Source organism: Cynocephalus volans, chromosome 1, assembly GCF_027409185.1.
Source record: "Cynocephalus volans isolate mCynVol1 chromosome 1, mCynVol1.pri, whole genome shotgun sequence".
NCBI lineage: Eukaryota > Metazoa > Chordata > Mammalia > Dermoptera > Cynocephalidae > Cynocephalus > Cynocephalus volans.
In genome coordinates, this window is record NC_084460.1 from 23,231,468 (window position 1) to 23,242,305 (window position 10,838).

The following is a 10,838-nucleotide window of genomic DNA, read 5'->3' on the forward strand; positions in this document are numbered from 1 at the left end:
TCATGGCAACAAATTCACACACAGGATTTGCTTTATACTGTAGAATACTGACTCTCATGATGACAACTTGGTTTATGCATGAATATTGCAGTATTTCCATATAGTAAAATAACATTTCTACCCAGGATAATAGTCAGTTTTCCAGGGAGGGAATGATATAATTTTCATGACAATGTCATGTGATGATAGAATTTCTCCATTGATGAATCTAGTGTGTGTGTATACTTTATTTACCCATACATATATTTTATGACCATGAGCTAACTCATTATTCTTTTCATTCATGTTCTTGCTAAAATATTGGTACTAGCAATTTAGATTTAAAGTTGGCAAATCTAATCTTCAGTAATATCGATGCCACAAAAGTGGCAAGGCCAGAGAGAAGGTGAATAAGGAGCCGTCTGGCCAGAGGAGAGGCAGCGTCCTGTAGATGGCTGTACTAGGGGTGAGGGCCTGCCCACCCAGCTGTAGCTGGACGCCAGCTGTACACACCCAGTTAGTGCCTGGCTCCCGTGCCTGGGCACCCAAAGAGGTTGCTTCTCCAGGGAGCCTCCCCTTGGCTTTAGAGCAGAGGTCGGGGTTTCACTTCTTGCATGTTGTACTCTGTCCCCTTATGATTTGGACATAGAGGATAGGACATCTCCCACCCTCCACTCCTCCTGCAGTCAGGCACCAGGCAGTGTAAGAAGGCCGCCCATTTTTGCCAGCATTCAGCTTCCGCCCTTGGACCCATAAAGTGCGTTCACACTGGGGGTCCCTCTTCAGCAGCCTCACAAACATTCCTGTCCTTTTAGGTTGTTGTAAACAGTGCCTCCTCGTCACTCTAACATCCAGCGTCTTTAGAATTGCTGTGTGTGTGTGTTTCAGGCACGTAGGACACCCTTACCAGCATTGCCATCTTACTGACAGTTCCAAGCATCCTTCTCTGTTTGTTCGTAATCACCTTCATTTGACACATTAATAAATTTCTGACTGTTCTTAAAACAGTGGGGATGCCTATATTTTCCTTGAGTTTTTGTGACTGACTTTAGCTATATACCTTTCTGGGATTTTGTTTGTTTATTTTTAATTTACATACTGAGGGTATTCGGGGTGGGGTTGTTTTTTGAGATGTGTAATTCTTTTATGGAGTTTTTAAAAAGAATTTTCATATTGTTTTTCTAACATGGCTTCATTAAACGTTTAAGTATTTTAAAAAATATGTAATATTTGGACCAGATGTTGTGAATAATAGTAGAGATAAAGCTATTTTATTCTGTATTTTTAAAACTGTTCCGTACAAATAAAAACTCCTGGATGCAGTTTTGCTGTTCACGTACTTCTTCCTTTGGCTGGTTTCTAAGAAAACTTTTTTATTGGAAGTCATCACCTGGGGGAGGGAAATTGATAAGAAATTCAGTTCATCGAGTTCACAGACATTATCATTGTCAGACACCTGGAAGACTGAACAGTGAAAAGTGGAGGGAAGGTGCTGTCAGTCCTCCTTCCAGAGAACCAGTGACATGGGCAGGGTCCGTGGCAGGATGGGGAAGGGGGACCTGAGATCCCACAGGTGTCAAAGAGTTAGAGAATGCACTCGGGGTGGACTTTGGGGGTGAAATAATGAGTCTGTAATTGCAGCAACAACATCTGGAAGCTGGAGACATTTTGGCAGTAGCGACCAGAAAGGCTGTATGGTCACATGGTTGGATCAGAGGGTCCCAGAGCAACCTTGGACCCTTTCAGGCCATCTGAGTATTCAGAGTGGGCCAGAAAATGCTGAGTTGTGGGTAGCAGAAAAGGGCTGAGAGCAACTCCTGAGTCTGACAAGCTCCATTCAGTGCATGGCATGGCTCCCTGGCAGGGTATTGGTCCAGAGGTGCTTGGATGCACTTTTTAATTTAGAGCAAACTTAGAACTACCCCATTCCTATCTTCACCTCTGACTCTTCTCTGTCAATTGGGGACATGAGTGACCACCGCAGCTACTCCTGTAGGGTTTGCAGCCTGCTGCCACCCATTCCCCATATCCTGACCTGAGAGCCACTGCTGGAGAATCCATCACAGATGGATCATCTTACCTTAAGTTATATACATGCAAAAAGTATCTGTAAGGTATTAAAAAGTAACAAAAAGAATACCCACGTTCCCACCCACAGCTTGGACCACAGCCCATTATTACTTCAGAGTCCCCTGCATTCTGCGGACCTCTTGCCCAGAGAGCCACTTTCCCTGCTTTTCTTCACAGTTTTGCCATATGTCTGTACCCCTAAGCAATTTAATTTTGCATGTTTTTGAACATTATGTGACAGGAATGTTATAATGCATGTATTGTTACATTTTACTCAGTGTTGTGAGATTCTTTCATGTTAATACATCTTTTTTATGTAGTTCATTCATTTTCACTGTTGGGTAGTACAATTTAAGATTAACAAAGACAAAGCATTCTGAAGTGTCCAGAGAGAATGAGCAGATCCAAAACCTAAAGAGCTGGGGTCCAATGAACATCAGATTTTTCAGCAGCAGCATTCTTTTGGGAGTTACATATTTTAAGGGCTGAAGGAAAAGAACTTCGAACTTAAATTTTTATGTCCAGCTACTCGAAGGCCCACGTTTAAATACTTCTGGTTGAAGTACTAAAATATGAAGAAAAACAACCTAGGAAGTGCTGTAGGAGAGAACTGAGGGAAAGGTGAGCAATAAACGTGGAAAACCTGGTTGTTAGGAAGTGAGGACCAAAGGAAAGAAAAAAATATATACATAATGATTTCAGGTTACAATTTGAGGCCATATCAACATAGTTAACAGGGAAAGAGGAGGCTTATCGATGTGAGCTAGAAACAGGTCCAAATGTACCAATAAGTATAAATGAACCAAATTCTCCAGATAAAAGATTGTTGGACTAGATAACAAGACAAAGTCCTGATATGTGCTATTTACAACAGTGGTGTTCAAAAATGTGGTCTATGATTGGTAGAGGCTGCAACTAGATATGTTCAGAAATTGATAGTGTCTAGAAACTTTATAAAGGTTTCTAAGCAATTAGACAGTTAAGCAATTTGACGTTTTATGTATGTTGAATCTAATACTAAAGTATTTAGGCTTACATACCAGCCTGCCACAAAATAAACAAACAAATAAATAAATTCTGGGCTTATATGTTTCATGTCTTTTAATTCCAGAATCTTATTTATTTTAAAAATATTTTGCAGAAATTTTAGTCTATGATGGATCAGGAAAAGCAAAAACCAACTGATCCTTCACCATGGATGTTCTGAGAAGCACTGTCTGCAAGAGACTCATTTACATAAGGACATGCAAAATTGAAAGTAAGAGGATGGGGGAAAAAATTACACTGGGCAAACATACTAACCATCTATTATATTACCTCAGACAAAATAAAAAGCATTGTTAGGGGTAGGGAGGTTCATGATGTAATGGTAGAAAGGTTCAGTTTACAAAGAGGAGTCAATTTTAAACACATGCATCTAGACAGATAGCTTCAAAATTCACGCAGTATAAATGGATAGAAATGTAGGAAGAAACTAAGTCCACCTGCTGGTGGAAGATTCCAACACCTACTCATTAGATGAGTAAGGAAGGCGGAAACTAAGCATGATTTGAAAGCAACCAGAGGGCATCTTTAGAACTTTGCATTCAAAGATTACAAAATAGACATTCTTCATAAGCACTCGGGAGTATATCTAAAAATTGCTCCTGTTTTAGGCATTAAAGTAAGCCTCAAAAATTTTTGAAAAATAGGTATCATACAGAACACTTTCCGTAACTATACACAGTTAAGTAAAAATGTAAATAAAAATTCCTGAGCATGTGGATGTATAAAGTATTGCTAGACAGCTGAGTAGTTAAAGAAGAAACCAGTAATGGAAATGTTCCTTAATGAAGTGTATGGTATTTCCTCTGTTGGTTCTGTTCTCACTTTCCTCTGGAATTCTGATTTTACATTCATACTGCATCTCTTAGATCTCTTAAGTTTCGTATAGTTTCTCCCATATTATCTTTTTCCATTTCCTCTAAGTTTTAGGAGAATTTCCTGAGCAATTACTTAATCACTGAGTTTGTAGAGTATCCAAACTTTTGCTCATGCCTTTAAGTAGTTTAAAAATAATTTATTTTCATCATTTTCAAACATACTCAAAAGTAGAGAGAATAGCATGATAAACCCATATGTGCCCATCACCCGGCGTTACAGGGGTGGACCCCAGGCCAATCTTATTTCATCTACACCCCTCCATGTCCCCTCTCGTGTTGTTTTAAAGCAAATCCCAGATACATCACTTCAGCTATAAATATTACAGTAATTATAATGAAAAGATAGTCTTAAAAAAAAAACAAATACAATGATCATACCTTTGAAAATTAACAGCTTTTTTCCAGTACAATCAAACAATTAGTTGAAGTTCAAATTTCCAGTTGTTTCATAAGTGTTTGAAATAGGATTCACATAATGTCTACACTTCACTATGGGTTGTTAACTATCTCTGCCCCCCACCCCCCATCACGGTCTCTCTCTCTCATGCTCACTGGCTCTCTTCCTCACAACTTCTTTGTTGAGCAGTTTATTTGTGCTGCAGTTTTCTACAAGAGATGTTGGGGTGCACTGCCCTTATCCTGTTCCTGTGCCCTTGGTGTCTCTTTGGTCAGATTATCTGGGAGAGGACAGAGTGCTACTCTATAAGCAGCTGTGTGTCCTTCCATTGGGAGCTTATGATGTCTGGTGGTCTTTCTATTGTGATGTTCACAGCCATTGATGCTCAGTTCCCAGATCGAGTAGTTTATTAGGGGGAGCACTGCATTTTAAAATTTGGTTCTGTTATTTGGGTTTCAAATTAAAACACGATCTTCCACAATGAGATCTTTTTATAGGCTCAGTATTCTCTCAAGTCCCATTGAAAATACATCTTAGAGACTATATTAGTCCATTTTTGTGTTGCTGTAATAGAATACCTGAAACTGGGTAACTTAAAGAGATTTTTTTGGCTCACGGTTCTGGGACAAATGCATCTGGCACGGGCCTCAGGCTACTTCTACTCATGGTAGAAAGTAGCAGGCAGCCGTGGGTGCAGGATTACATGGTGAAAGGAAGTAAGACAGAGAGAGAGCAGAGATGCCAGGGTCCTTTGAACAACCAGCTCTGATGGGAACTAAGAAAAACTCACTCACCAGCCCCCAACCCTCAGGGTGTTAATCTATTCATAAGATATCCACCCCCCATGACCTAAACAGTTCCCTATATTGCCACATTGGTGATCAGATTTTGACATGAGTTTGGGGGGACAACACATCCAAACTCCATCAGGGACTTTGCTTGAAAGTGTTCTCACATTGCATATATTTCATAGGAATGCATTTCTTCCAGTTCATTAGAATAGACCCTTCTTTGGGGATATTGAAACTTTTCACATATCTGGTTATTTTCTTTCTGACTGCATTTACTAATAACTAAAAGAGGTCTGTGTTTGTTCAAAGTAGGATTTGCAGTGGATTTGATGATATTTCTTTCCCCAGAGCTCATCTCATGAGTTGATAATAAAATCCTTTAGACCATTTGAGTTGACCTGTTCTTGGGCCTGCTTCAGTTTGGTTCCATCTGTGTCCACTTACCAGACTCTTGTTTAGACTCACCATAGATATTCTTCTAATGCTTCAATTTTATTACAGATACCTTCATATTTATGTGAATGTGTGCTTCAAAGAGAGTAATGAGAATACACTCCAAAATCTTTTATCATTGTCTTTGGGAGGTGGGATTATGGGTTACTTTCATTCCTTTTTTCTTTTTATTTTCTGTATTTTCTAACTCTTCTCTATTACAAATACAAATTACTTGTGTAAATTTTTTTTTCAAAGATTAAGCTCTTTCCTCTCTGAGTAACATTGTAAAGCCAGTAGCAAGTATAAATTATATTATAAATACAGTGGTCCCCACTTATCTGTGACTTTGCCTTCCAAGGTTTCAGTTATCTGCAATCAACCTTTATCTGAAAATATTGAATTATTTTGAGAGAGAGAGAGGCCACATTTACATAAGTTTATTACAGTATATTGTTATAATTGTTCTATTTTATTATTAGTTATTATTGTTAATCTACTGTGCCTAATTGATAAATAAAACTTTATCATAGGTGTGTATTTATAGGAAAAAACAGTTATACGTAGGGTTCAGTACTATCCGTGGTTTTATGTATCCACTGGGATTGTTGGAACGTATTCCCTGCAGATAAGGAGGGACAACTGTATTTGAAAATATCACAGTTTAGGGCCAGCCTGTGGCTCACTTGGGAGAGTGCGGTGCTGACAACACCAAGGCCATGGGTTCGGATCCCTATATAGGGATGGCTGGTTAGTTCACTTGGGAGAGCGTGGTGCTGACAACACCAAGTCAAGGGTTAAGATCCCCTTACCAATCATCTTTAAAAAAAAAAATCACAGTTTAAGAGATAGGAAAGCCCAGTACTCCTGTAATAATATAAAACTTTGCAGTTCCTCAAATTGACATTAAAATAACAGTTACAGCCAAATATATCTCAATAAAAATATGAAATGTTAAAGTTACCCTTAAGTATTTGCCTCCTTTTGTCCTGTATGGGAAGGTTTTACCTAAAAATGACATGGGTTGGTGGGTGAAATCTTCCAGAACATTCCATCCTTGGAGATAAAAAAACAGTGGGGCTTGGAACCACAGGCTCAAGCTGGAGGAATGACTTGCAGATGGTAGGATTTAGGCATTTACCCCTAAGCTGTGCCCAAAAGTCTCTAGTGACCACCCCAGCACCACCCCTACACACACACCAAGGTGGCCCTTGCCTTATTTGGGCCAGTGTTGTTTCCAAGACACGTCTCTGGCCAGAATGACACAAAAACTCTTCCATTGCAGCCTCAAACTTCCAACCCCTTGAAGATTATGTGAGTCTCAAAATTCCAATTCGTATCACGTATGAAGCAACTATCTTTGGAGACTCAAAGATGCCAGAGGGCCTTGTGTGTGTGTGTGTTCACATACTTATGAACACGTAAATACAATTTATGTGTTTTTACCTTTTGGGAAGCAAGTGATCCATTGTGGCCTCAGGGAAATTCTCAGAATGAGTTTGAAGCAGGATATATGACCTTCAGGGAAATCCTCCTAGGATCCTCCTAGGAATGAACTTCTTGCCCGATAGAACAATTTTAAAAAAATAAAAGATCTCACCTCAGTTTGGACCCTGACTGTTTTTATTGTGCTTCAGTGATCAGATAATGAGCTTTGCAGGTAGACAGATCCATGCTCAGATCTCAGAAAGTCCTCTTCCCAGCTGTGGCAGAGACTACCAAGTGGCTCCACCAGATCTATTCTCCCATTCTTCCGTGGTCTTGGAATTTCAGGAGGGCACAAGACTACATCCTTACACGTAGCTGAGTGTAATCATGTGATTGGGCTGTAATGAAGTGTAATTAAGGATGGAGATGCAACTTCTGGTTGTGTTCTTAAAGAGCAGATGTTTACTCTCATCTTTGCCTTTTCCCCCACTACTGAAAAGGAGAGGTGGTGGCCAGCCAATGTGGTTCATTCAGACAAGGACAATGTCTGGGAGGGCAGGAAAATGCAAAAGAAGGATCCTGAACTCCTTCCTGATGGTTTCTCCTAATGACAGAGAGCAGCTCATACTTTGACATGAGAGAGAAATATACTTAAGTATTATTCATTTTATTAAGCAGTGTTATTGTTTAAGTATTATTAGTTGGGTCTCTGTTGTAGCAGCCAAAACTACATCCTAACTATTGGGAATTTTGTAGATCAAAAATAATCTAAAATTAGACCAGCAATTCATAGGGCTCATACAAAAATTTGACCAGTTATGTTTCCTTGAAAATGTTACTTAAACTCTGGTCCTCTGTATTCTTCTCTATAAAATGGAAATAATACTGATGCAAAGTTGTAGAAATGTTTATAGAGGTTAAGATATAGACCTCAACAAATTAGGTTCTTGTCCTCCTCAGTTCCTTTCCAGGCTTCATAGGCACATACGTAATTTTATAGAGCCACGATCACAGTGTATATGCTTTAACTGGAAGCATTGACCTGGCCAGAGCTGAGGCTTGGGTATGTCAGTCTGTGGGATTGTGGGCCCCATCCCTAGTTCCTCTGTTTTCTGGACCAGCCGATTCCCCAACTCCTTGCCAAAGTGGCCCAGAATTTTTGGAGAGCCACACAGACACCCGGACATACTCCCTGAATTTGATCAGCACCTGTGAGGTCTGGTGAGGGTAACCTCGATTCCCTCCACAAATGAGACTCAGATGTCTATACATGTGCGTGGTGGACAGAATGGGGTGGCGGGTAGGGTGTGGGGTGCTGGGCTGCGTTTAGAGCTTGACGTTCAGGGAGAAACAAAGGAGGGAGAAAGAAACCATTACTCTTTTAGGATTTTTTTTTCCCTATTGATGTTTTGAAACCATCAAAGTGATATGCACTCATTGTGACAAGTGAAACAATGAAATCAATACAAAGATGTGAAAAGTGCAAATTATTATTCTCTCCCAATCCCACCTCACCGTGCAGTAACCATTGCTTCCATCTGGTGTAGCCTTTCGCAGTGTTCTTGCTCAGCTAACTTATACAATCGTAAATGCACATGCGCTAGGGATATGCTGGCCTGTTTGTTTTTACTGAAACAGAACAGTAGCATGCTGCGCTCTGCAACTTGCATTTTTCACTTTACAATACAGCATGGGCATTTCTACAAATGGGAAGATGTAGATCTACCTTTTCTTTTCCTAATATTTTACACGTTGAGATACACTTTAACATAAAATCATATGCACATCAATTTCTTTCCAGTGCAGCCTCTCCCCATCTTTTCTGTCTGCTTCCTTCTCTTCCATTGCCTTCTCCTGCAATGCTCTAGGAATCCATGTTAGCAACCTGCTTTGGATCATTCACGCATTTCTCCATGTCCACGTAACTGTGTAAACATCTAGCTATCTATTCTACCTGTACACACATATATGCCACATATTTATATATTCATTCACGTTTTGTCACTCTTTGCTCTACAAAAAAGAAAGGATTATACACACTTTTCTGCATCTTGTATTGTTCAATGTCTTGTGGAAATCCCTGTAATTTAGCTGGCATCACTCTAATTCATTTTTTCATGGCGATTTTATAATATCCCTTGCTGTGGATTCACTGTAGTTTACTCAAACCTGAGGGATATTTGTATTCCCAGTTTTTAGCCATTGCACACAGCTACCATAAATATTGTTGTACATAGGTTTAAGCAAATGATAAAATACATTCCTGGGAGTGGGATTGCTGGATTGAAGGGTACATGTATTTTAAATTTTAAGGGATGTTACCTAGACTACTTTCCAAAAAGCTATAATAATTCACATTTCCACCAGAACGTATGAAAGTACTTTTACCACTTTTCTCTTCCCTGAGTCTCTGCCAGCAATGCTGTTATCTTTTAATTTTTGTCACTCTAATATATATAACATATCTCGTTGTACTTTAAATTGCATTTCCTTGACCACTAATGTGTTTGAGCAGCTTTTTATATTTCCTGGCCATTTCAATTTTCATTTCTATAAATTCTCTGTTCATATTCTTTGCTGTTTTTCTTTGAGGTTATCTTTTATTTTGTGAGTTCTTGTGTATTGTGAACATTTAACTAGTAATCTGTACTGCAAGTATATATTTTTTTCAAATTTATTTGTCTATTGCTATTTCTTGGCAAGAAATACCAGAAACAAAGTCAATAGACAAATAAATTAGGGAAAAAATATTTGCAGCAGAGATAAAGAGTTAAATATTCATAATACATGAACAGCTCTTATAAATGTTTATATAGTTAATTATGTCGATCTGTCTCTGCAGAAAAAGGAGGTTTCCTGTTTTGATTAAGATAATCTCTCCACCCCTAGGTTGTTTGTGTAGTCCATGATTTCACTCTTGATTTTTATTATTTAATTTTTTAGATTTAAATGTTTAATACTCCTGGAATTTATATTTATGATTAGTTTTACCAATCCATCTATCTGCCCTATTATATGATAAAGCAAATCCATACTGGATTTTGGCAAATAGTCTTTATTATAAACTTAAGCACTTTCCAATTGTATTTAGAATTTCAATTAAGAATGGCAAGCATTGCTGATAAAATTGCTTTTTTAGCATTTCATGGTTTTATTATATGATTTTGTCCTTTAACTTGTAGTGATTTACATTGCTAGAGGTCCTGATTTGCATTCCTGGTATACAGCACTCATGGTCATAGTGTTGCACTCTTGGTGTGTGGCTGGGTTCCATTTGCAAACAGTCATTAAGGATTTTGACAGCCATATTCATAAGGACACTTGTTTGTAGTTTTCTGTTTTTATATTGCCATATCATATTTGAGTATTGAAATTATTGTGGCTTCATAAAACAAATTAGGAAGTTTGAATCACTTGTCCATGTCCTCGAATAATTTCAACAACATTGAGATTGCTCCTTCTTTAGAGGTAAATAGAACTTGGCTGTGAACCCATCTGGTCTTGGAGGCTTTTTTGTCAGTGGTGGATCTTTAATCACTATTCTCTTTTATTGTAATTACTTTATTAATTCAAATTTCCACTTTTGTGGTCAATTTGCTAGAAAAGTAGGTTTTTTCCCTAAGTTCTCAAATGCACTTCTAAAGTTGGGTAAGTATTCTTTGATAATTGTTTTTACTCTCTTCTGTATCTCCTTTATTCGTGTATCAACTTTTCTTTATTATTCTTCTGTTCCTATTTTCTTTTCCTTTAATTGTTTGCTCTTTTTCTGATTTCTAAAAACTTATTATTATGTCTACAGATTCAATGCAATCTCTTTCA